The sequence below is a fragment of the Nycticebus coucang genome, chromosome 10, assembly GCF_027406575.1.
Source record: "Nycticebus coucang isolate mNycCou1 chromosome 10, mNycCou1.pri, whole genome shotgun sequence".
NCBI lineage: Eukaryota > Metazoa > Chordata > Mammalia > Primates > Lorisidae > Nycticebus > Nycticebus coucang.
In genome coordinates, this window is record NC_069789.1 from 122,285,850 (window position 1) to 122,313,537 (window position 27,688).

The window sequence follows — 27,688 nt, forward strand, 5'->3', positions numbered from 1 at the left end:
GTGCATCCTGCAGGGCACATCCAGAGGACTCCAGCCAACGCACCCCTGCTCCTCAGACCTTGCCTCTTGTCCTTGTTCTTTGCTCTATGATGGTAGTGGAAAAATAAAGTGTGTCAAATATTTTGAAGAGGTTTGTTTTCATGCAGTGGGAGTGACTGTTGCCCAGAGAAATAGAAACTCAAAAGTTCTTGACTAGGTAATCCAGAGTGGTTGGATTGTTGTTTGGTCTTATAGGTTTCTAAGGAGGCTACAATTTTAGACCAACATGCCAAAGAATGGATGGGATGTATCCATGGGTTTGGCCTGAAGAGGCAGCGTAGATTGAACCCAGGGCGTGTAAGCCAGAGGTGGACTGAGAGATTCTTCAGTTTGTAATTGGTAAAGGAATAGTGTTTTCCCTAAAAATTGGAGTTGGTCCCAAAGAAGGTTTTAGTTAAGATGATGAAGTCTGTTCATTACAGAGTAAGTTTTCAGACCGGGAACCAGCAGGCACTGCTTAACACGCAGTTGAAAAGCGAATAAGCACCCCGATCAAAAACAGGAAAAGCTGATAGAAAAACGTGAGACCACTGGAACTGAGATGATGAAGTCAAAGGCCACTACTTGACCTTGGAGATGTTGTGGTGTAATTTTGACATATTATCAGTGTGTTAAAAGAAACACCCCTGGGCACCAGGAACGTTTAGGGGGGGAAATTATAACAAAAGGGGAGGCTCCAATTTTCGGAACTTACGGCCCCATTTTAAAAAATAATTCCTTCTTATGGCTCAGTACTATTTAGACATAACTCTTTCCCTATTTAGCTTAGGAAAGCTGAGGCAGGAGAATCAGCTAAGCCTAGGATTTGGAGGTTGCTGTGAGCTCTGTGACACCCCGGCACTGTACCGAGGGCACTAAAGTGAGACTCTGTCTGTACAAACAACAAAACTATATGCAGCATTCTTCAGTGCAAGAAAAATGAAACATTCAAAACATTAGTGATGCTAGTCACGGCTTTAAGCATCTCACATCTCTGTTGTGTCTGTGTTGGTTTCAGGAGAGCCAGACGAGCAGAGGAACTACCGTTCTTCCTCTGTGTACAAATCACACATCGCTCCTGCTGGTCGAAGTGACAACCACACAACAGCTCGACAGGGAAGATCTAGGTGCTTGAAGCAGCTGAAGGGCGCGCCTCAGCTCTGCCGTTCCTCACGGGGGCGCCTCAAAAGAGCTTCTCGGCTCTGCTGTTGTTGTACAAGGCTCCTCTGACACTAGCTGACTTCCCTCCCAGCTTGGCGACTTTACTGAGAAATAACACATGTCATCCTTTGGTGGGAGAAAGTCAAAGCTCTCAAAACGACCACCTTGCTGCTTTCTCCTTTCACTTTCGTCTGGGATCACTATTTCTTTGCTGAGGTCAGGAGAAGAAGACCAGGTTTGTTTGTTTTTCCCTCTTTCTCTGTGAACAGAAGCAAATGTCTCATTCTCGCTGCCCAGAACAAGAGCTACAAAACAATTCAAAAGATAGATCTAAACCATTTAACTGATGATGGTGTTCAGGTCTTTCCTGCTTACTAACTTATTTTTTATTTTTTGTAAGGCCAGCACAAAACTGTTTAGTGAGAAAGATGTTTAGAGGGTAAGAGTGTTTACAAAACAGGATCCCTTCACCTTAGACAGCAAACGGGCCCCACTGTCTCGACAAAAAAAGGCAAGGGGGCCTTCACTGCTTCTTAGACGTTTTCCTCAGAGGTGGGCTCACACCCAGCTTTATGGCCCTGATAAGAAATCACACAGGTCCTCCTTTGCTACAAGAAATGAGAAATACTCGAGATACTTCTGTAAGTTTCTTCCAGCTTCATTGTCTCTATGTTGGTTTCACGGAGGGGCAAAGGAATAGTGTAGTGATTGTCCTTTCTTGGAGAAAGAGCCACAAAGATCAGTGGAACAGAAACGATAAACTAGAAATAAAGCCAGATGCCAACAGCTAACTTGTCTTTTACACAGTAAATCAGAACGCACACTAGGAAAATATTAACAATAAAACCCACAAAGAATCCGATTTAAGTGCTGGCAAAGGACACAAATAGACTTCTTGTCAGAAAAACAATGATATTGGGTGGTGCCTTTGGCTGAAGGAGTAGGGCACCAGCCCCATATACCAGGCATGGCGGTGTCAAGCCTAACGCCAGCCCGGCCAAAACTGCAAATAAAACAACAACAACTACAAACCTCAGGCCACATAAAAATAATAATAATAATAATAGTAATAAAAACAATGATATGGCAAACAAGAAAAAATGAAGAAGAAAAAAGACAAGAAAAAGCTAATGGCTGTGGCTCAAAGGGGTAGGGCACCAGCCCCATATGCCAGAGGTGACGGGTTCAAACCCAGCCCTGGCCAAAAAACACACACAAAAAAAAAAAAAAAAAAAAAAAAAAGCTAATGGCAAACGAGCACATGAAAAGATGCTGAGGATTGCTAATCTTCAGAGAAATGGAAATTAAAGGCACAACCAAAAAAAAGGACCTGGTAACAGTGTTGAACATTGTCGTATGGCTTTCAAATTAGCAAAAGAAAAAAAGATAGGATTATACTTCCTGGCTGAAACAGACCGAATCGTTTGCACTTAAGTCTCTGTGTTAAAAACAAAGTAAAAAGGAAAATGTGATCCTGAGCCATTTTCTTCAAAACCTCTGTCATACTTACGATTAACCACCACTTCTCCTTCTGTCCTTATGTTAAAAAGAAACTTTTCAACTAACATAAGGGACTCCTCAGCGAGCCTCAGTACTGTCAACAGTGCTGTCTGCTGACACTTGTGCCTGCTCAGTGCCAGACCTGGGACAGGTAGCTATGGCGTCTCACTTTGGAGCACTGATGACCAAGAGGATGACAAGACCGATGCCCTTCATTGAAACTGACAGAATGAGGAAAACCGAACAAACATCCCTAACCGCACTCAGAGGAGTAGGAGGTACTCGGTATCTGTGCATCCTGCAGGGGACATCTGGAGGACTCCAGCCAACGCACCCCTGCTCCTCAGACCTTGCCTCTGTGTCCTTGTTCTTTGCTCTGTGATGTTAGTGGAAAAATAAAGTGTGTAAAATATTTTGAAGAGGTTTGTTTTCATGCAGTGGGAGTGACTGTTGCCCAGAGAAATAGAATCCCAAGAATTCTGGAGTAAGTAATGCAGAGGTGGTTGGACTCATATTTTGCCTAAAAACTGGAGTTGGTCCCAAAGAAGGTTTTAGTTAAGATGATGAAGTCTGTTCATTACAGAGTAAGTTTTCAGACCGGGAACCAGCAGGCACTGCTTAACACGCAGTTGAAAAGATGCTAAGTACCCCGATCAAAAACAGGAAAAGCTGATAGAAAAACGTGAGACCACCGGAACTGAGATGATGAAGTCAAAGGCCACTACTTGACCTTGGAGATGTTGTGGTGTAATTTTCACATATTATCAGTGTGTTAAAAAAACACCTATGGGCACCAGGAATGTTTAGGGGGGAAAATTGTAAAGAAAGTGGAAGGTCCAATTTTTAGAACTTACGGCCCCTTTCTAAAAAATAATTCCTTCTTATGTCTCAGTACTACTTACACATAACTGTTTCCCTATTTAGCTTAGGGAAAGCTGAGGCAGGAGAATCGGCTAAGCCAGGATTTGGAGGTTGCTGTGAGCTCTGTGTCGCCCTGGCACTGTACCGAGGGCAATAAAGTGAGACTCTGTCTCTACAAACAACAAAACTATATACAGCATTCTTCAGTGCAAGGAAAATGAAACATTCAAAACATTAGTGATGCTAGTCACGGCTTTAAGCATCTCCCATCTCCGTTGTGTCTATGTTGGTTTCAGGAGAGCCAGACGAGCAGAGGAACTACCGTTCTTCCTCTGTGTACAAATCACACGTCGCTCCTGCTGGTCGAAGCGACAGCCACACAACAGCTCGACAGGGAAGATCTAGGTGCTTGAAGCAGCTGAAGGGCGCTCCTCAGCTCTGCCGTTCCTCACGGGGGCGCCTGAAAAGAGCTTCTTGGCTCTGCTGTTGTTGTACAAGGCTCCTCTGACACTAGCTGACTTCCCTCCCAGCTTGGCGACTTTACTCAGAAATAACACATGTCATCCTTTGGTGGGAGAAAGTCAAAGCTCTCAAAACGACCACCTTGCTGCTTTCTCCTTTCACTTTCTTCTAGGATCACTATTTCTTTGCTGAGGTCAGGAGAAGAAGACCAGGTTTGTTTGTTTTTTTCCTCTTTCACTGTGAACAGAAGCAAATGTCTCATTCTTGCTGCCCAGAACAAGAGGTACAAAGCAATTCAAAAGATAGATCTAAACCATTTAACTGATGATGGTGTTCAGGTCTTTCCTCTTACTAATTTATTTTTTATTTTTGTAAGGCCAGCACAAAACTGTTTAGTGAGAAAGATGTTTAGAGAGTAAGAGTGTTTACAAAGCAGGATCCCTTCACCTTAGACAGCAAACGGGGCCCCACTGTTTGGACATAGAAAAGGCAAGGGGCCTTCACTGCTTCTTAGATGTTTTCCTCAGAGGTGGGCTCACACCTAGCTTTATGGCCCTGATAAGAAACCACACAGGTCCTCCTTTGCTACAAGAAATGAGAAACACTTGAGATAGTTCTGTTGGGTATTTGTTTAAGTTTCTCCCAGCTTCATTGTGTCCATGTTGGTCTCAGGAGGGGCAAAGAAACAGAGTAGCCTTTGTCCTTTTGTTGTGCCCAGATCTCCAAATCCCCCACAAGGACCACCAGGGAGCTGAGTCCCATGCAAAAGCAAAAGGGCCTTTTATTGCAAGTTCGAACTTGGGCTCCCGGGGACTCTGTTGCAAAGGTAGCAGTGGGTTCTTATGGTCCCACGCAGCGGGTGGGCGTGCACTGCTTGAAACAAAGGGGGCACTTGTGGATTGGATAGGTGAGGTGTCCCTGATTGGTGGGCAGTTGTCTCATGATTCTGGGGAATTGCCTGGGCTTGCCTGGGCTTGTCTGGAAAGTGAAACTTACTGAGCGAAATGGCGAGGAAAGCGAAACTTAACTCCTAAGATGGCGCTGGTCTGGTTCTTTCAGTTTCTTGGTGTAAAAATAACCCGTCAGTCACGCTCCTGCTGGCCAGAAAATGAGAACCACACAACAGCTCAACAGGGAAGATCTTAGTGCTTGAACCAGTAGAAGGGTGCTCCTCAGCTCTGCTGTTCCTCATAGGGGCACCCAAGAAGAGCTTCTCAGCTCTGCTGGTTTTGTAAAAGGCTCCTCAGACACTAGCTGACTTCCCTCCCAGCTTTAGGACGTTACTGAAAAATGATACATGTCATTCTTTGGTGGGAGAAATTCAAAGCAGCCAGAAGAACCACATTGCTGCTTTCTCGTTTAACTTTCTCCTGGAATCACTGTTTCTATGTTGGGCTCAGGAGAGGGAGACCGACTTCTTTTCTTTGTCTCTCTGAAAATAACAGATTTCATCGTGACTGCCCAGAAGAAGAGGTAGGCGACAAATCAGAAGATAGATCTAAAGGACTGAATTAATGACTGATGTTTAAGGCTTTCCTGCTTTTTATTTTTTATTTTTTGTAGGGCAGCATGAAACAGAGTCTAGTGAGAAAGAAACATTTACAAAGTAAGAAGATTTACAAAGCAGTATCCTTTTACCTTAGACAGTCAATGGGCCCAATTGTCGGGACAAAATTAAGGCAAGTAAGGCTTTTACTGCTTTTTAGATGTTTTTCTAAGGTGGGCTGACATCCCACCTCTATCATAAAAAAATTACACATCTGGGTGGCGCCTGTGGCTCAAGGAGTAGGGCACCAGCCCCATATGCCAGAGGTGGTGGGTTCAAACCCAGCCCTGGCCAAAAACTGCGTGGAAAAAAAAAAAAAATCACACGTCCTTCTTTCCTACAAGAAATTAGAAACACTCAGAAAATAGTTACATTAGTTACTTGTTTATATTTTTCACAGCTGCATTATCTGTATGTTGGTCTCAGAAGGGGCAGAAGAGCAGAGGAACCTCTGTCGTTTCTCTTTCTCCATTTTACAGGCCTAAAAAAGCGAGAACACAGCAACTTGATAGAGTAGATCTCCGAGCCTGCGTGAGTAAAATGATGTTTTTCAGACCTTCTCTTCCACACACGGCCCCCTCACTAACCTCTTACATCGTTTCTTCCCCACAAGGTCCCCTCACGAGCTTCTCAGCTCTGTTCTTCCCCACAGAGGCTGTTTATCAGACTCTCGGCTCTTCATTTCCTCACACGGCTCTTCTCTGCAAACCAGTGTCTGACAGTCCCCAGCTCTTCTCCTCCCCTGCCTGAGCATCTGGGGACCTGCTAGCCTCTGTTCCCCCCATAGGAGAACTGAAGGGCGGGGTTTGGTGCTCTGGGAGAAGCTCATTGGCCCAGGACTCTGTGGGTGGGGCCAGGGGTGATTGAGCCACCCTGGTCTATTCTAGAATAGGGCGACTCTCTCCAGTGTGAAGATGCCGCAAGGCCACTGATGCTAAGAGGTACCCTCACTATGCTCTCCAAGGATTCTTTGATTTTGACCATGAGAGAGACAGCCATTGAATTGATGATGGATGCTGTGGCTTCGTGTGTTCTGTATATGGGGAGCATGTATCTAAAACCAGAGTTCATGACATGTCCAGAAAACCAGCAGAACTCTTCATTCAAGCAGATGTTTATGTTTCTGCTACTGAAAAAGATATTTCTCTGGTCCCTGAAAAAAGGGTTGTCAGTTGTGCACAACCCAATGGTTCCATCAACGTTTGAGAAACTACACACTTACAGTGCAAGGCTCTAATGATGACAACATCATTGTACTGGTGGAAAAAGAGCCACAAAGATCAGTGGAACAGAAATGATGAACTAGAAATCAAGCCACATGCCGACAGCTAACTTGTCTTTGACAAAGTCAACGAGAACATACATTGGGAAAGTATTAATGATAAAACCCACAAATAATCCCATTTAAATGCTGGCAAAGGACACAGGCAGACTACTTTTCCAAAAAACAATGAAATGTCAAACAGGAAAAAAGTGAAAAAAATAAATAAATAAAAGACAAGTGGCAAATAAGCATATGAAAAAATGCTCAGCATCACTAATCTTAAGAGAAATGGAAATTAAAAGCACAACCAAAAATGATCTGTTAACAGTGTCCAACGTTGTCACGTGGCCTTGAAATTAGCAAAAGAAAAAGATGTGATTATACTTCTTGCCTCAAACAGAACAAATCGTTTGCACTTAAGTTAAAAAAAATCGTTTGCACTTTGTTAAAAAAAAAAAAAAGTGAAAAGAAAAATGTGATCCTCAGCCGTTTTCTTCAAAACCTCTGTTATACTTAAGATTAACCACCACTTCCCCTTCGTCCTTCTGTTAAAAAGAACCTTTTCAACTCAGACAAGGGACTCCTCAGTGAACCTCAGAACTATGAACAGTGCTATCTGGTGACCTCTGTGCCTGGTGAGTGCCAGACCTGGGCCAGGCAGCTAAGGCTTCTCACTTTGGAGCACTGACAATCAAGAGGATGACAAGAAAGAGCAATGCCCTCCATTGAAATGGAAACAATCATAAAAACAAAACAAGGTCCCTAGCTGCACTCAGAGCAGCAGAAGGTGCTCAGGCCTCTGTGGATACTGCTGGGCACACCTGGGGAACTCCAGCCAAGATCTCACATTTTCAAACACAGTTGTCCCTCTCGCCCTGCCTCTGTGTGGTTGTCCTTTGCTCTCTGATGTTAGTGGAAAAATTAAAGTGTGTAAAATATTTTGAAGAGATTTGTTTTCATCCAGTGGGACTAACTGCAGCCCAGAGAAACAGAAACTCAAGAAACCCTGAGTAAGTAATCCAGAGGTGGTTGGATCATTGTTTGGTCTTACATGTTTTGAGGAGGCTACAATTTTAAGCAAAGACACATGTTAATTTATGGAATGTATACATTGGTTTGGCCTGAAAGGAAAAGAGTTTTTGAAAGGGGTACATACAAGTCATAGGTTGATTTAGAAATTCCTCAGTTTGTAATTGGTAAAGCAATCAAGTTCTGTCTTAAAATTGGTGTCGGTAGAAAAGAATGTTTAAGTTAAGATAGTGAAGTCTGTTCAGTATGGAGCAAGTTGTAATATACTTGATTAAATTGTTAGTTAAAATTGATGGCTTCTAGGTGTTTGTAACCTTGGTTTGAGGTTTAGGTTCTGTTTATAATTTGATATCTTAGTGTCACAAAAAGTCCTTATGATCAGTCTCAGCATCTCTATTTAACTTGGCCAGGAACTCAGTTTTTCAGATTTCTCTGGGTCCTTGCAAAGACAGGCTTCAATCAGGTAGTTGGAGAACACAGAATTTTACTTTTCAGTTTTTTTCCTCCCTTTGGCTGAGATTTGCCAGAGGCAGCCTTGATGGACAAATACTTGGAGGTCTCATCCTGTCATTGGGCAGCTGTGGCTCCCTCCCCTGGGTCCACTTCATTCCTCAGTGGGACCCATATGTACAAGGCACTTAAAGTCAAAGCCTTATGGGGAAATAAATATTTTAGTGCGGACAGAAAAGGAGTTGGAAAGGCACTCATTATTCTTTAAAACCTTTTTTCTTTTTTTGCAGTTTTTTTTTTTTGGCCAGGGTCAGTTTTGAACCTGCCACCTCCAGTATATAGGGCCGGCACCCTATTCCTTGAGCCACAGGCACCACCCTCTTTAAAACCTTTTAAATAATATCAGAGCCAATAATTACACGTCTCAAAGTTAGTTTAAAATCCATGTGTTCGTTTTTTATTTAAAGGGCCTAAATTTTCTCTTTTAATAGAGGCCCTTACAATTTATGTGTCCACCTCTTTTATGATAGTCTTTGGGCCTAGAGAGAGGGAATTTGACAGTGTATATGTAGTATACCTTTCTTTTTTTGGTAGAGACAGAGTCTCATTTTATTGCCCTCAGTAGAGTGCCGTTGCGTCATAGCTCACAGCAACCTCCAATTCCTGGGCTTAGGTGATTCTCTTGCCTCAGCCTCCAGAGTGGCTGGGACTACAGGCACCCGCCACAATGCCCAGCTATTTTTTTGTTGCAGTTTGGCCGGGGCTGGGTTTGAACCCACCACCATCGGTATATGGGGCTGGCACCCTGCTCACTGAGCCACAGGCACTGCCTATGTAGTATACCTTTAATAGTTGTGCGTTGGCAATGGACTACAGCTTGAGCTTACTGGGATTTTTAATAGTTTTAAATTTTTAGAGATACTAAGTACAGAGAATTTTCAATTTTTTCTTACTTTGGAAAATAAAATACAAAAAAGTAATAATTTAAAATAAATAAGGAAAAACTAGTTTAAAAACAAAAAGGTTTTAAGTGCTCTCTAATTTTGACAATGACATGATAATGATGCTTTAAGGTAGTTAAATATTTAAATTATGTATTGCAAAAGTATAGAATAGATTAGGGAAAGATAAAAGTATCAATAAGTTTTAATATTTTCATCTGTAGGGTCTGGTTGTATGTTCTATGAATGCAGCTTATTTTGATTAATGCCTCTTTTTTCTTTGGTTAATTTCTTTAGTCAAGTCTTTGGTTAATTTGAGTTTGTTTTCAGGTATTGGTGTTGACATGTATTAGTTAGTACGAGTTAGTTGTCTTTTTTAGATGAAATATGTGTAGCCAGGAGCCAAAGCCCTGTAACTAAATACTGTATGGGTTGGTTCATAATATTTGATGGGGACCCTTTTAATGAGGCTTGAGGAAGTTCTTTAAATTAATGTCTTTTTTTTGTATAAGCAATATTAGGCTAGAGGTGGTGATATTTCAATTTATGGTTAAAGGGAAGTTTAAAAGATTTTATAACTTCGTAATTATTCATTTGTATGATTTTGATAAGCCCTTATAATAACCTATGTCAGAGATTTAATTTATAATTTCATGAGAAATTTCATGAGAAGACTTGTCAAGGATATTTAAAAGGCTAAAAAAATTGGGTGGCGCCTGTGGCTCAAGGAGTAGGGTGCCGGTCCCATATGCCAGAGGTGGCAGGTTCAAACCTATCCCCGGCCAAAAACCACAAAAAAAAAAAAAAATGCTAAAAAAATTGATTAAAATAGAATTATATGTCATTGTAAAATAGTAGTCGTTTATTTAACCAAGAGTGATAATTAGATGACTTTAAAAGCAATATAGAAAGTTATATGGATATAAAAACCTTGCTTTTTTAAAGCTCAGTTTTCTTAGGTAAATAAAAATCTAATAAAGGCATATGGAAATTATTTCGATAAACTATTTTCAGTCCAGTTATTTAAAAGGCCAAGAAAAAAAAATTGTAGTTTTTTTTTTTTTTTTTTTAAGGGGAAGCCCATTTAGACAACTTGGAAGTAAATCAGACAAAAAAGATGTTTGAAATTAATTAGACAAGTGGGGTTTATCTAGGGTTATGAGTGAAAAGAATGCATATTAAAAAAACAAATATCTTAGGAACTATATGAAACTTTTTTTGACCATATTAAATAATTTAGACATATGAAGAAAAATCAAGAGAATTAGTTATATTGGAGAAAAATATTGCTTTTTTAATCCTTAAGATAAATATTTTAATGTCAGGCCATGATAGTAGTTAGAATTGGAGATAAAAGTAATAACAGTGGATAAAAATTTTGAAGGAGAGAGTTAATGCTTTAGGTATTTATTGGGGATAGAAAGCTGAATTTAGTGAGACATCGTCAAAGTTGAAATTCCGAGATACATATTTGAGAAATTTTATAAAGAAATAGATTTTAAAAGTAAAAGTTAAAATCTCTTGAGATTTTATCAAGAGTACATTAATATTTTCTGCATATTTATTGGTTTAACTTGTTCTAATTTTTTTAGTATACATTTTGTCTTAGTATAATTTTAATATTAAAATATAATTTTCAAAAAAATAAAAATAAAATAAAAAATAAAATATAATTTTCAGAATCCTTATTATATTTTTAATTATAGTTAATTTTATAAATGTATAAAAATTTTAATAATGTTTCAAAGTAAATTTTATCATAACTTCTACAGACCACATGTGACATGTTTGTTTTTTTCATTAAAAAATTACTCATTTTATTTATTGATTTTTATTTATTTATTTATTTTTTTGTAGAGACAGAGTCTCACTGTACCACCCTTGGGTAGAGTGCCGTGGCGTCACACGGCTCACAGCAACCTCTAACGATTCTCTTGCCTCAGCCTCCTGAGCACCTGGGACTATAGGCGCCCGCCACAACGCCCGGCTATTTTTTTGTTGCAGTTTGGCCGGGGCTGGGTTTGAACCCGCCACCCTCGGCATATGGGGCTGGCGCCCTACTCACTGAGCCACAGGCGCTGCCCTACTCATTTTATTTTAGGATAAAAATTTATTATGTTCAGATTTTTAAAGTGGAATTATTTCTAAAATATTTTTAATTAAAAATAATTTTTGTATTTATAATATTTGTACATCTTTCTTGTATTCATTTTTTTAATTATGGTTTTATTTTTATTTATTGTTTTTTGTTTTTTGTTTTTTTTTTGCAGTTTTTGGCTGGGGCGGGGTTTGAACCCGCCACCTCCAGCATATGGGGCCAGTGCCCGACTCCTTTGAGCCACAGGCGCCATCCCTAAAATTATAGTTTTATGTTTTAAAAATCATGTTTCGCTTATTTTATTTTATTTTACTTATTTATTTACTTTTTGAGACAGGATCTCACTGTCACCCCAGCTACAGTGCAGCAGCACAATCATGGCTCACTGAAACCTCAAACTCCTTGTTGCAAGCAATCTTCCTGGCTTGGCCTCCTAAGTAGCTCTAGCTAGCTACAGACATGCACCACCTAACCCAGATAATTTTTTAATTTTTGTAAAGATAGGGACTCACTATTGCTTACGCTGGTCTCAAACTCCTGGCCTTAAGTGATCCTCCAGGCTCAGCTTTCCAAAGTGCTAGGATTATGATATATGTAAGCCACGACATATGGCTTAAAATGTATATTTTGAATTGATCTTTCTTTAAATAATTTTAAAATTGACAAAATTATTATTGTAATACAGAATTTTTTGTTTTTTTATTACTAATGCATTGCATATTTATTTTTGGCATATTTTTGTAGAATTGTGTATGTTGTCTAGAGTATTTATTTTAAGTAGCCTTAAATTTTAGTGAAAACCTGGAACATAGGAAATTTTTAATTGTCTGTCATCTATTAGTATTTTATAGATGAGAACTAGTTTATAATTTTTATTTATAAATACTTGTGTGTTTTTATAAAATAGTTATTTGAATTGGAAATGGATCCATACATATAATGGATATATTTTATTTAATGTAAAATAATTTTAAGATTGTTAAATTATACACAAATTTTATTCACAGTGTTTTATTTAAATTCATTTAATTTACTTTTAACAGTTTATTTAGATAATGGATTAAACCTGAGATATTAAATTTTTTCTTTAAAGTTATCTTGTTATTTATTTTTATAATCTGCTAATAGTCATGTGAAGTTTATTTAAGTAAGAATCTTAAACACATGGATATTTTTTGATAACTTGGAAGATATCGTAGTTTTTATGAAACTAGTAATATTAAATTAGTCTCATTATTTAAAGTTATATAAAGAAGGACTATTACGGTTTAGGTTATTTTTGTAGTTTTATAATTTTGTGTCTTAATGCTGACACCTTAAATTATTTAGTAGAGACAAGTACAAAACTGACCAATAAACCCAAACAAAAGATTATGTTGCTAATTTTGACGTTTTATTTTATTAATAATCTCTGAAAGGGATTTTATCTATTAAAGATTATTAAAGTAACATGGATTTGAAAAATATTCGTACTTATTTAATTTATGAGTATGTTTTGATTGACGGGTCAATGTGGATACAATTCATAATATAGATACAATTCATAATATACGTATGTATATATATAAATACAGGTACATAGAAACATATATAAAAAATGATTTTGTACTTTTTATTTTGAAACTCTAGCCATGAGATAGGAATATTGTCACTGGTTTCTAAAAGATGGCTAGATTTCAATTGTTTTTGCAAAATGGGAATGGGTAAACTTCAGTTATCTTGATAGATAAAGTATTAAAGGCTCTGGGTCAAAATTTGGTTTAAGCTGTTTTATGGCAGTTTGATTTAAAATTGTAATTATTTATTTTAGTTTTAAATGACTTTAGGGTTAAGTTTTTGATAAAATATAAAAATATTTATATTTTATTTACAACTAGCCAATTGTATAAGAAAAATAAATTCTCCAAGTTGTCTTGAATCAGTAAAATGGAGAGTTTTATTTTAACCCTGGTAGTCTAGTAATAGCAAATTTAAAGTGGGCAGAAAAGAAAATAGTGAATATAGAAAACTTTGTATTTTAACTTTATAGTTACATGTTGGCCATTTGAGTTTTTGTTTATTTATTATTTTTTGAGACAGAGTCTCATTCTATTGCCCTGGGTAGAGTGCTGTGACATCCTCAAATGGCATGGCACTCTTGCCTCAGCCTCCCAGGTAGCTGGGAATACAAGTGCCCTGCCACAGTGCCTGGCTAGTTTTTTTTTTTTCTATTTTTAGTAGGGATGGGGGTCTGGGAGTCTCTTCTTTCTCAGGCTGGTCTTGAACTCCTGAGCTCAAGTGATCTATCCACTTTGGCCTCCCAGAGTTCTAGGATTACAGGTATGAGCCACTGCACCAGTCCTGAATTTTTAATTTTTTTAAAGCATCTTGTCTATTAATTTAAAAATGTGTACCAGAATGGGCTATAACACATACTCAGATGCAGTCTTAGAAAACCAAGATGTCTTCAAATTTTTTGTTTCTATAACTATTTGTAAATAGAGAGTTCATAATTATTAAATCTAAAACCAATTGGGGTGCTCAAAGGAGGTTAGTTTTGTTGTCTTGTGGAGTGGGGGGGCCAGGGGAGATAGGATCTCACTTTGTTGCCTTCAGTATAGTGCTATGGTGTCATAGCTCACAGCAACCTCAAACTATTGGGTTCCAGTGATCCTCTTGCCTCAGCCTTCCAAGTAGCTGGAACTACAGGCCCTTGCCACAATGCCTGGCTAATTTTTCTGGTTTTTTTTTTTTTTTTTTGCAGTTTTTGGCCGGGGCCAGATTTGAACCCACCACCCCCGGTATATGGGGCTGGCACCCCACTCCTTGAGTCACAGGCACTGCCCCAGTTTTTCTATTTTTAGTAGAGATAGGGATCTCGCTCTTGCTCAGGCTGATCTTGAACTCCTCCCAGAGTGCTAGGATTACAGGCATGAGCCACCATGCCCATGGTGTCTTTTCTTATTTATTTATTTTTTGAGACAGAGTCTCACTTTATTGCCCCCAGTAGAGTGTCATGGCGTCACCGCTCACAGCAACCTCAAACTCTTGGGCTTAAGCAATTCTCTTGCCTCAGGCTCCCAAGTAGCTGGGACTACAGGGGTCCGCCACAATGCCCGGCTATTTTTTGGTTGTAGTTATCATTGTTGTTTGGCAGGTCTGAGCTGGATTGGAACCCGCCAGTTCCGGTGTATGTGGCTGGCATCCTAGCTGCTGAGCTACAGCATCGAGCCATCTTTTCTCATTTTTAGAGAATTAAAAAAAAAATTTTTTTTTGTTAAAATTTTTTTGGCAAAATTAATTTTGCAGCTGGGCACCAGCCACATACACCTCAGCTAGCAGGTTCGAATCCAGCCTGGCCCGCCAAACAACAATGATGGCTGCAACCAAAAAATAGCTGGGTGTTGTGGCGGGTGCCTGTAGTCCCAGCTACTTGGGAGGCAGAGGCAAGAGAATCACTTGAGCCCAGGAGCTGGAGGTTGCTGTGAGCTGTGATGCCACCGCACTCTACCCAGGGTGACAGCTTGAGGCTCTGTCTCAATAAATAAATAAATAAATAAAATTAATTTTGCTGGGGAATTTTTGTCTGTGTCAGAGTTGTGCCTCTAGACATTCCCTGAGAGCACAGCACACCAATCCCACATCTCTCCTCCTTCCCCCTTGGGATGCTGCCCTGGCAGTGCTGAAGCCAGTCTTAGGGTCCCCAGGCCTCACATGAAGCACTCAACAAATCAACTGTGTTGGTCTAACTCGGTGATTTTCAACTGGTGTGCCATAAGATCTTAGGTGTGCCTCTTGAAAACTTTTAAAAATTAGTAGTTAAACTATTTTCAGAAGAAGTTCAAATCACAGTAAAATATACTCTTATTTTTACTCTTTTTATCTTTTTATCAATAATTGAAGTGTACTACAGAAGTTTAACTGTAGGTTCAAGTGTGCTTTTCAAAAGGTTGAAAAACACTGGTCTAACTCTTTTAAGAGGTTAAACAGTGTCTCACTTTCTCTGCTTTTGTGTAGGTTTCATCAGAGGTGAGGCTGGATTTTTGGCTGTGGTGCAATAAAAAGGATGTCTGGTTTGTAGCTGAGAAAAGCGCTCAACACATCAACGGTGTTAGTCTATGAGTGGTTCTCAACCTTCCTAATGCCCTGGCCCTTTGATACAGTTCCTGTGGGTGGCGACCCACAGGTTGAGAACCGCCATGTTTTCTGTGTCACTGCTTTTCTGTTGGTTTCAGCAGAAGCAGGCTGACTTTTTTTCTGTGTTGCTACAGGTATTAAAAAAAAGTCATTTCATCTGCTAAAAACAGGAAGCACTGAATATAGCAACAATGAAGGCTATCCAACCTTTTTTTTCCTGCTGCACAGTGGAAGAATTGCTGTTTCGGGCCACACGTTAAGTACACAAACAGTAATGAAAGCCGACAAGCAAAAAAGGAAAAAGGGTTCAAGCATAATTTTTGCGATATCTAACTCCACAGATAAGCAAAACAGACCTCAGATAATCTGCATATGGCCAGTGGGCAACAGGTTGGACACCCCAAACGTTTTAACCGCTAAATGGTATCAGGGCCCCCCTGCTTTAGTCATGGGCGGGGTTTGCTTCCTCATTTGTAAAACAATGAACCTATCTCTTTCTTGCCACCGGAAAATTGAAGTGGTCAACCTTCAACAGTGTGGTCCAGAAGGCTTTAACCGGTGAAATGATTTCTCGGCTTCGTAGTTTAAGGTACAATGTACATTTATTCAGGTGACGGATACACTAAAAGCCTTCACTTCCCCTCTACCCAGTATAGTCATGTAACAAGATTACACTTGGACTCCATAAATTAATAGAAAAAACTATATGACATGTTTTTCCAAAGAAGATGTTTCAGAAACCAACTGAAATTGTACTTTAAAGACTCGAGGGAGACCCAGGGTGGTCGAACAACCACATCCTCGATGACCATGATGAGTTTCGTGATGTACCAGCCAGTCTCTGGGGAACTGTGTCCTCCGCTCTTGGATTTCCTCCTGTTGGGCCCATTGCAACTGCCTTTCTGAGAAGGCTGGCTAGTCTGCAAGCAAATAAACAGACTTAATATAGAAGGCATTGTAGTCCTCTGTGCCTGGCTCTGTGGTGGCTTCTGTCTATTTCCTCTGAGCTCAGGGTCTGACATGGAGACCCAGAGGAGGGAAAATGTCTCAGGGTTGAAAAAGCCCAGGCACTGGGGTGGTAGAGGTGTCCATGAGGGTCTCAGGTACCACAGGGCTGCCTGTGAGGGTTGACCAACAGGAAGAGAAAGCCTTCAAAGGCTGAAATTCTGCACTGAAGAGCCCAGGGGGCTTGGGGAGCCGCCTGTCTGGGAAGGGAAGCTGGAGCTGGGAGCTGTGCACACTTCAGTGACCTCAAAGCACATTTTCTGAGTGGAAGGAGCTATCTCAAACAGGACCCGAGGATACTGGCCCCCTGGAGGTCACAGGTGGGGTAAGCAAGCTTATGGGAAATACTGTTGGGGTGATGAGGATGAAACCCAAAGGGAAGGCACAGAGAAAAACCCAGTGACCACCATGAGGGGAGGGAGAGAGGGTGTGAGCACAACCACTGTCCGCACCCCATGTGTGGGACTCAGGAGCTCTTGGGAGTCACCTGGAGATGTGCAGCCTGCAAGGCTGTGACTCTACAGCCTCAGCAAGCAGAGCCCAGCATGTAAATACCCACCTCTGATGAGACAAAAGGATGCCTGGGTTACCTTTATTGGAAAAGACAGATGGTCTGACATGTTTGATCCTGACATGTTTTCTGGTCTCTTGGTAGTTTTGTTTGTTTGTTTTGTTTTGTTTGAGACAAAGCCTCACTCGGTTGCCCAGATTAGAGTGCCGTGGTATCATTTCAGTTCACAGCAACCCCAAACTCCTGGGTTCAAAGCATCCTCCTGTGTCAGCCTCCCAAGCAGCTAGGACTACAGGAGCCCTCCACAATGCCAAGCTAGTTTTCCATTTTTAGTAGAGATGGGGTCTCCCTCTTGCTCAGGCTGGTCTTGAACTCGTGAGCTCAAGTGATCCACCCACCTCAGCCTCCCAGAGAGCTAGGATCACTTGGTATTTGTCATATAAGACTGAACACAAGTGAATGTTTTTATCAGAGGTCATTAACCAATTCAAGCAACTCACAAGTTACCTTTAGTTATTCCTGGAGTATATAAAGTAATAAATGATTTAAGAGTTAATATTAGAAGTAACATGATAATTGACGGGAACTTCAGCTCTCTCAAAAGTAGAAGACTTGACTTTAAATAATCCTGGATATGGGAAAGTCTTTATAAAGTAGAGGAAAACATTCTTAAATGAAACTTCACTTTTGTCCTTTGGGGCTAAGACACTTTTCTGGATCCATCTTAAGTCAGAGGGCCATTGCTGAGGGGAAGCCTTTGGAAGAGTCTTTTCTAGGTCCCTGTTGACCAGGAACCCAAATTTCACATGGACAGGATCTTGAAATTGTCATGAAATTTTCTGTCTTTCTTTTTTGTCAATAATTTTTTTTGCTAAAATATACCTAACATTAACCGTTTTCATCATGTGTGCATGTACAGGTCAGAGGCATCACATCACGTTCACTTTGTTGTTGTTCATTTCTTCCCAGATCTCTTTTTGTCTGCCCAACCAGAAACTGTCGTCTGAATCCAGCAAGGTTCCCCTGGCAGTGTAAAAGCTACCTTGGAGGCACCCTGCCCACTCCCACATCTTCTGAGCCCTCCATTCCCTGCCCTTCATCTCTGTCTGGATTCTTGTGGCTCTGAACTCTCCAGTGTGCACCATATGTCTCTGCGCTGCTGGGCCCGTGGTGCTCAGGGACTGCAGGGTTCCACACACCCACACTTACTGTTTCCAGACTTCAGGGCTGTCCACTTTCCAGCATTTTCTGGGCCCTGGAGATCCGCCCTCTCCCCAGCCAATGCTCCCATTTGGCCTCTGCTGGTGTCTAACTAATTTCCGTTAACTAAAAATCTCCCTGGAGTCGTCCTCCCATAGGATAGAGGTGGAGATTTTGCTTTTCCGCAGTGCCCCCACCCACACCTGTGATGCTCTAACTGCCCCACCCAAATTCCTCTTTGGGATCAAGCTTTCCAAATCCCTCCCTGGTTGGAGCTGGACACTGGACACCACTTTGCCTTGTCTCCACTCCTCACCACAGTCCCACCTTTCACTCCCCACCCTTCCCTTGGGCTGTTGGTCCCCTCTGCTCAGACGCCCCCCTGCTCAAACTCCCTCCTGCTCCTGAAAAGCCTTCCTACCTCACTACCACTTGCCTCCAGAATATGTGAATCTCTGGCTTCTCCCTCCTCATGCTTGTGAATTCTTCCCTCCATGGGATTCTCCCTATTCTCTCAAACTTCTCCCCGTGTCACAGCCCACATTGGCTTCTTTACTAAGACCTTCCATCCCAACCCTCTGGCTCCTGGGATCCAGGAGATGGGTGTCTAGCAAGCATCACCCTAACTCCCTAAATGGACACACACACACAAACGCAAACCCACAGCCCAATGACTTCCCCTACCCCAAGTCACCCTGGAATTAGACTAAGCCCTGAGGCCTTTGAGTCCTAGCTCTGAGTATTAGCACTAAGACCTGAGACTCTGAAGGTTCCAGATCAAGACCACACCTTGGTGGCAGTAAAAATGGAGCTCCTGATAGCCCTCTAGGCCTTGAAAGGGATGCAGTGTCTGACCACATGTCATGAAGGGATCAGGGATTCTGAACTTCTTGCCATTGAGTGGCTTTTGTTAGGGCCCTTAAATCAAAAGACTAGGTGAGGAGAGCAGCACCCATCATGACCTGCCAGTGGTGCACCCTGGATTAGCCCAGACCGTCACGACACCTAGCTCTCTGCTCTGATGCCTGCCGTGCAGCTGTCACCTGCTCACTCCTGGCAAATTCACTCTGAGCACCCAGCAAGGAAGGGGAGGCTACACACACAGCAGACTGAGCCCAGCCCTCAATGTGCCCACATCTGCCATTCCCCACTCCCTGCCCTGACCGCACTCTAAGGTTCTGCTCAAGAGCTCAGGCACTTCACTACCACACAGATACCCTGGGGATCTGGATACCGTGCTGGCTCACCTGACAGAGGTCTTGGGGTACAAGAATGAGGTCGTGCTGTTCTACAGCCCTGCCAAGGGATGCTGGAAACGTCAGACCCCAGAACATGCTTTAAAGCAAGCTGTGCTCATGTCTACCTGGCTGGAAGTGGACCCCAATACTCACCTCCCACAATATACACACCAACCTGCCTGAGTTCACCACCCATCCCAGGCCACAGGGTCAGCACCTTTGGTGGTCTGACTCCCTCTTGCATAGCCCTTCCTGACTTGAGTCCCAAAATGCCCTCAACTTAACCTGCATCCGTGGTCCGATCAATCCCATCGATCTCCCTGCCTGTCTGCCACCCATCAATCCCTCCTGGCTGTCTGGCCTCGGGCCTCCCCTGAATCCTGCTCTCCATCTCATCTGTGTCTTCTGTCCCATGGCACAGTCTGTACGTCTGGTGCACCTTCTTGACCCCAATGTCAGGGCATTAATCTGTGTCTTCAAGAAAATTATTCTTCCAGCATGTCTCGGTCTCACCCTCATGTCCATCCAAGTTGGAAGAACATATCCTCAACTACAGGTGAAAGCTCAGTTGCTTTGGGGTCTGATGTATCCAGCATCCCCTGCCAGGGCTGTAGATAGCACGACCTCCGGTCTTGGACACTCTGTTTCTTTCCATCCCTCCCCTTGTCTTCTCCCCAGTTCCAGTTGCCTCCATCCAGACCCCTGAGGGAATGTTTAGGGAAGTCCTGCATTTGGGGAAGGAGGAGTCTAGCAACACTCAGCTGCTCCATAAAGTTTGTGAGGGCACTACATTTAGAGCATGGAAGGGAGGCCTGTGTAAGCTTCGTGCACTTATGGAAATCCTCACTTCCGAGGGGATACTGCAGAAAAGTAAGGGACAGTATAATAATGCTCGGTCCTAAGAAGAAAGTCTCTGATGAGCTATCATCAGGGACTCCAGCAGATAACATGTTTAAGAACTATGAAAAAAGATTTGCGCATAGTTGGGGTCCTGCGTAAAGCTGGACTGAGATAATTTAGGACTTTGCTGGCCACAGTGACAGTCCTAGGAAGATCTCTAGATTATCTGTGCGGTCAGTGAAATCGAAGAAGCTATCAAACCTCCCCAAACACTGAAAATCATTCTGTTGAGAGGATCCCTGGGAAGGGTGAGGTCTAGGAGAACAGAGATCTTCTCAAGGAGAGCCCTAAAGACCCACCTGCAGGGTCCTCTCTGCGGTGACTCAGTTCTTAGGAATTTGTAGATACTTAATTTTGCCCTTCTGTGAAATCGTGTAGTTTTCTAGGGGCTGGAACATCTTCTCCGGCTTGATTCAAACTGATCAGTGAGAAAGGTACCTGTGGGTTGGAACTTTTTGACAGGGAATAAGAAGAGAAAGATTAAGCCAGTCAGGGCATCTGGCCATTTTGAATTTTTTTATGCTGTTTGCTCTGCCAACTGAAATAAAGCCCTTCCTCTGATAAACATGGTGTTTGGGCGCTCTTTCTCTCCATTGGGCATCGTCTTTTTACAACACTATAATTAGTATTTCACATCTTCTAAATAAAAGCAAGAATCTTCCATAGCCTTCCTTAAAGAGAATACTTGGAAATTAAAGTAGGAGACTCCATGAGCCAGAAAAAACAACTTAAAATGGTGCATGTGAGAAATATATTTAAGATGGCGTGTTCTTCCTGCTTCACATCCTCCCTCTCCTCCCCCTCCTCCCTCTCTGGCATCTTCTTTTCACCCCTGCTCTTAGAACAATTGAGGTTTTCATCACTTTCACATTACACCAAAAACATGACCACATCCTCCCAATTATCAGAAAACTGCTTTCAAAGCTGCAAATATTAACCTTTGTTTCTCTACTGTTTCAAAGCTCCTCTGCAAGGCTGGCACTTGGGACCACACACAGCTGCTTCAGTAAATGATCTATTCACACAACTGAGAGTCTGGCTAAAGGCGAAGGAGATGGTATGTTTCAATTTGCCTTTTTCTTTTTCCATTTATCTTCGTGTGCTTTTTTCCTACTTTTTCCACTCCTTTGTCTATTTCTCACTATCTCTAACCCAAATTTCTGCAAAACTATCAGCTTGGCTTTTTTTTTTCTTTGTAGAGACAGAGTCTTACTTTATCGCCCTCGGTAGAGTGCCGTGGCATCACACAGCTCACAGCAACCTCCAACTCCTGGGCTGAAGCTATTCTCTTGCCTCAGCCTCCCGAGTAGCTGGGACTACAGGCGCCTGCCAGAACGCCCGGCTATTTTTTGGTTTTGCCGTTCAGCCGGGGCCGGGTTTGAACCCGCCACCCTCGGTATATGGGGCCGGTGCCCTACCGACTGAGCCACAGGCGCCGCCCAGCAGCTTGGCTTTTAACATGTATGAAAACAACGTGAAAGACTTTACCCCCAAATATATATCCTTGAGATATATTGAGATCACTACCATGAGACTCACAGATAGAAATGACACTGTTCAGCTGCTTTTTGTGGGGGAAAATAACATCTGTAGAAAAGCAGCCAGGTCTATCATTTCGTGACAGAGACAAGGTGAACTCACAGGCTCAACGCCCGGAGCTCAGGGATTAGGGTGCCAGCCACATATACTGGGGTGGCAGGTTCGAACCTGGCCCAGGCCTATTAAACAACAGTAACAACAATAACAAAAAAAAAATAGCTGGGTATTTTGGCGGATGCCTGTAATCCCAGCTCTTTGGGAGGCTGAGGCGAGACAATCATTTAAGCACAAGAGTTTGAGGTTGCTGTGAGCTATGATGCTACAGCACTCAACCCCAGGGCACAGACTGAGACTCTTTCTCAAAAAAAAGAAAAGAAAAGAGAATATGTTCATCGCATTAATGTACACAGCTATGATTTAATAATAATAAAAAAAAGAAGAATGTGTTCAAGAGCCAGAACAGACAACTTTGTTCTTTTAACTAGGGATTTCCTTTTCATTACAATCAACTTAATCACATACAAAATTCTTTCTGAAATCTTTTTCATAAATCTTTACAACTTACATGCACCATCTTTCAACATTCTAAAATTCCTCATTTTGTCTTAAATTTTCTTTCTTAAAACCACCACTTACTTTAAGACAAAAAGTGTTCATACAAGATTCTTTCCTATACAAAATTATATGAATATTTTATAAATAGAGCTACATTGAGCTACATTTCCCATTTCTACTACGTAGGTATATATATGGTAACCTTTGGAATACCCTGCACATATACGGTATATGTGAGAACAAAACTCCCCAAACAACCAACCACCAAAATATCCACTCGAGCTTCACATGTTCTCACGCCTGGTCGGCCTTCTCAGGGCCCATCACTCCGGATTTCACCTCACTGTCCACTCCTGCTTTCAACACCAAACCTCCCAGGCCCCTGAAGGATCCAGATCTGACTCACTATGAGGAGTAGTAAAAGCAAGTCACTTCGGATGGGAGGGTCTACTTCTAAATCCCCTTGTTCTGTTGATGGGATCTTCGTAGGAGAACTCCAGCTTTGCCAACATGGCCAGGATGGCCCAGGGGCAGGAACACAAACAATCTGCCTTGAGAGTAAGGCCAGGACAGGAGGAGGGTCCCTTGCAAGGGGAAGCCACATACAGGTCTGACAGCTGCTGGGATCCGTGTGATGCATGTGAGCATGGACCATTTGGGACACGGTCACTTTAAGGAGAAAATGATGGCAGTTGCTGAGTCAAGGAGCACCGGAACACCTCCCATTGTGTAACTGGAACAACTCCCATTGAAATAGCCTACGTATTTGCAGACCGCTAAATTTTAAATTCTTCCAGATCTAGTCATAACGAAACTTGCGGTGGCGGAGAAAAACTTGCCATGAATTTCTTGTATTTGGTTTTAAATATTCTTACTGTCTTATTCTTTCTCATGCTGTTATGTAGTTTCATTTGTCGTTTTCCTTTTGGAAATGTTTTTGAAAATGTTAACTTTTCAAATTTATTTTCCAGGAATTCACTCTTTTCACGTATGAACGATATGGTCTCAGACATTTTGCTAGAAAAACTGGTTGATTTTCTCATATCTAAGATGATAAAATTCCCAACGGAGGGAACGTATGTGAGAGAAACGATGACAGTCTTAAAGAAGATGGCTAAAATTCTAATCAAGGAAGTGCTGATAGCTGTACTGGAAAAAACACGTTCATTTTTATACAACCAGTTGTATGATAAATGGGTCAAAAAAATCATGACGTATTTTTTAAAAAAGAAGATGGATCACCAACTGGAACAAGTAAGTGTGGTTTAATTTCTATTTTACATATCCATTCCTGTGTGTGTGGGAATTGTTGGGAAATTGGAAAATATCACAACACCTATGATTTGGAAAGGAATGATAAAACGTAAAAAAATAACAGGCCTTGTGGAATTATTACTGGCCAAATGCAATGGAATTTAATAAAATTAAGCCCAGCGATGTTGTATGGATGCAGTATGAATTATGAATCTCGTGCGATATGTCAACCATGTTGAGAACACTCCGCTATTATTTGCTGGATTTATGATGCACATGTGATATCATGAACCACAACACCATGATTTGGAAAGGAATGACAACATGTAAAAAGAATAACAGGCCTTGTGGAGTTACCTTGTGGAATTACTGGCCAAATACAATGGAATTTACCAAAATTAACACCGGTGATCTTGTTTGGATGGAATATGAATTATGAATCTAGTGCATTATGTTAACCATCTTGAGGAAGACAAACGCACGCTCCTAATATTTGCTGGACTTATGATGCATGTGTGATACCATCAACCTACGGCTCAGAGATATCCATCGTGGCTGGGCGGGTGGCTCACGTCTGTAATCCTAGCACTCGGGGGGGGGGGCGGTGTGGGTGGATCGCCTGAGCTCAGGAGGTTGAGACCAGCCTGAGCCAGAGCAGGACCCCAGCCTTAAAAAACTAGCCAGGCATTGTGGCGGGTGCCTGTAGTCCCAGCTACTTGGGAGGCTGAGCCATGAAGATCACTTTAGCCCAAGAATCTGAGGTTGCTGTGAGCTGTCTCAAACAAAAGAAAAGAAAAAGAAATACCCATCATGAGACATTCCTTTCATGTTACCAACTCTGCCTCCCCAACAAAGACCACACATACTATTGAAACTTCTAAAATAAAGGGTTTCTGACCTGCAGTGTGGTCTCATGCCCAGGCTGGGCCTGAACTGTGAGGAGGGGAGATTTCTCAATGTGGAAAGAACCAGTGGGTGGGGGAGGAGATCTCCATGGGTCTGTGGAGCTGAGATCTAGGAGCTGGCCCAATTTAGGGAATGAGGAAGTGTTATGGATTGGAAATTCTGGAGGTAAGTCCTTATGCCTCCATGGGGGAAGGCCCAGCAGAGAGTAAGTACAAACCATTGGTGCCTTGGCGGGACTTTGACTTTCACAGGAGCCATCGAGCCGGGACCTAGGTAGAACAGAGGATGGGGAATGAATGGGGCCCAGATCCAGTCCACTGGTTGGAAGAATTCAAGGGCCAAATTTTGATTGGGACAGATTAAAGTTGAAGCTCGGCAGCTGCAGAGAAACTGTGGCAGTGTGACAAAGACCTCAGACATCTTCCCACATCTGGCCCCCAGGCCACCACACCCAGTTTCACCTTTCTTCTGGGCTCCAGCCACTCTAAGGCATTTCTCTCTCCCTTTTCTTAATTCTCTTGAGTTCCCCACTCTCTAAGCTCATTCAGATCTTGGACACCTGGGCTCCCTGCCCTCTTCTCTAGGTCCTTCAAGGCTGCACACTCCCCTACACCTTATATCCTCCAGGCCCTATTCTCACTCTGCCAGAATGGACACCTGCAGCCTGTAAGCCTTTGGAAGAAATAAAGCGCTCCTTTCTAAATTATGAACCTTTTTGTAGTTTCTCTGAGTTAACAAAATGGCGACCTGATGTGGGCCCCTGGGAGGGACCCAGGTTTACCCCAGCATGATCAGAAGTCAAAGTACCATCGTCTACACAAGCCCACTGATAGCTGAGCTGTCTCTTGGACTTTGGTGGGAAAAATTCAGGTAAGCTCCCCTGTAAGATTTCCCACTTTTAAGATGATGGTCTTAGACACTCTGTTTCTCTCCATCCCTCCCCAGTTCCAGTTGCCTCCAGCCAGACCCCCGAGGGAATGTCTCGGCCAGTCCTGCATTTGTGGGGAGGAGTCTAGCAACACTCAGCTGCTCCATAAAGTTTGTGAGGACACTACATTAAGGGCATGGAAGGGAGGCCTGTGCACTTATGGAAATCCTCACTTCTGTGGGGATACTGCGGAAAAGTAAGGGACAGTGTAATAATGCTCGGTCCTAAGAAGAAAATCTCTGATGCGCTACCTTCAAGGACTCCAGCAGATAACATATTTCAGAACTATGAAATAATGTTTGTACATACCTGGGGTCCTGCGTAAGGCTACTCTGAGATGATTTAGGACTTTGAGGGCCACAATCTTAGAAGATCTCTAGATTATCTGTGCACTCAGTGAAATCAGAAGCTATAAAACCTCCCCAAATACTGAAAATCATTCTATAATAGTATATTTCACAACTTCTAAATAAAAGCAAGAGTCTTCCATAACCTCCCTTAAAGAGAATAACTGGGGGCGGCGCCTGTGGCTCAGTGAGTAGGGCGCCGGCCCCATATGCCAAGGGTGGCAGGTTCAAACCCAGCCCCCACCAAACTGCAACAAAAAAAATAGCCGGGCATTGTGGCGGGCACCTGTAGTCCCACCTGCTCGGGAGGCTGAGGCAAGAGAATCACCTAAGCCCAAGAGTTAGAGGTTGCTGTGAGCCATGTAACACCACGGCACTCTACCGAGGGCGGTACAATGAGACTCTGTCTCTACAAAAAAATTAAAAAAAACTGGAAATTAAACTAGGAGACTCCATAAGCTTGAAAGAAAAACTTAAAATGGTGCATGTGAGAAATATATTTAAGATGGCGTGTTCTTCCTGCTTCACATCCTCCCTCTCCTCCCCCTCCTCCCTCTCTGGCATCTTCCTTTCACCCCTGCTCTTAGAACAGTTGAGGTTTTCATCACCTTCACATTACACCAAAAACATGACCGCATCCTCCCAATTATCAGAAAACTGCTTTCAAAGCTGCTGCAAATATTAACCTTTGTTTCTCTACTGTTTCAAAGCTCCTCTGCAAGGCTGGCACTTGGGACGGGACACAGCTGCTTCAGTAAATGACCTATTCACACAACTGAGAGTCTGGCTAAAGGTGATGGAGATGGTATGTTTCAATTTGCCTTTTTCTTTTTCCATTTATCTTCATTTTTTCCCCACTTTTTCACTCCTTTGTCTATTTCTAACCATCTCTAACCTAAATTTCTGCAAAGCTATCAGCTTGGCTTTTAACATATATGAAAAAAATGTAAACGATTTTACCCCCAAATATATGTCCTTGAGGTATTTTGAGATCACTACCATGAGACTCACAGATAGAAATGACACTGTTCAGCTGCTTTTTGTGGGAGAAAATTACATCTGTAGAAACAGCAGCCAGGCCTGTCATTTCCTGACAGGATGAACTCACAGGCTCGGCGCCCGTAGCTCAGTGTTTAGGGTGCTGGCCGTAGTCACCACGGCTGGCAGGGTAGAACCCTGCCCGGGCCCACTAAAACAACAACCACAACTGCAACAAAGAAAATATTGGCTGTTGTGGTGGGTACTGGTAATCCTTGCTCTTTGGGAGGCTGAGGCAAGAGAATCACTTAAGCCCAACAGTTTGAGGTTGCTGTGAGCTGTGACGCTACAGCACTCTACAAAGGGCAACATAATGAGATTCTGTCTCAAAAATAAATAAATAAATAAAAAGATGAACTCACAGTTCGACACCTTTAGAAGCATTAAAAGAAACATTTGTCATGTCTCAGAGCTGCTGCCTCTGAGGCTCCCTTTACATGACATGACCATGTTTTACTAATTATCAAGCTGCTTCCTCTGACCCGCCTCAAACCTGTTTTTCTGTTTTTCAATCCATTCTGTAAAATCCTCTGTACCTCATGGATTTTTCTGACAGGTCCTGTGTTATATAAATTTGATAACTTTTCTCTTGCTAATTTGCTTTATTGACAGTTGCACTTTCAGTGAACCTTCTGAGGAAAGGAGAGAGGAAAACTTCTGGCACAGCACAGTGAACAGGGTGACCACAGCCACGCTGCTCCCCGGCAGGCCACAGCAAAGGGAACCCAGGGTCCGATAAAGCCAGCAAAATGGGTAAGAGCTTCTCCCCATTAAGACTCCTGGGTTCCCTCTCTCTGGTGTCCGGTCCCACACACTGAAAA

At 42.3% G+C, this 27,688-nt stretch overlaps 1 long non-coding RNA gene across 1 annotated transcript in view; it reads left to right on the plus strand.

The window, feature by feature from the left end:
- Nucleotides 1–7,381: 7,381 nt before the first annotated feature.
- LOC128595842 (uncharacterized) overlaps nt 7,382–27,688 on the plus strand; it is a 33,494-nt gene continuing 13,187 nt past the window's right edge. The window contains exons 1-6 of the long non-coding RNA XR_008382996.1: nt 7,382–7,837; nt 15,595–16,776; nt 21,263–21,357; nt 23,366–23,648; nt 25,500–25,678; nt 26,540–27,620. This is a non-coding gene — a long non-coding RNA (uncharacterized LOC128595842). The remainder of the gene's footprint in view (nt 7,838–15,594; nt 16,777–21,262; nt 21,358–23,365; nt 23,649–25,499; nt 25,679–26,539; nt 27,621–27,688) is intronic.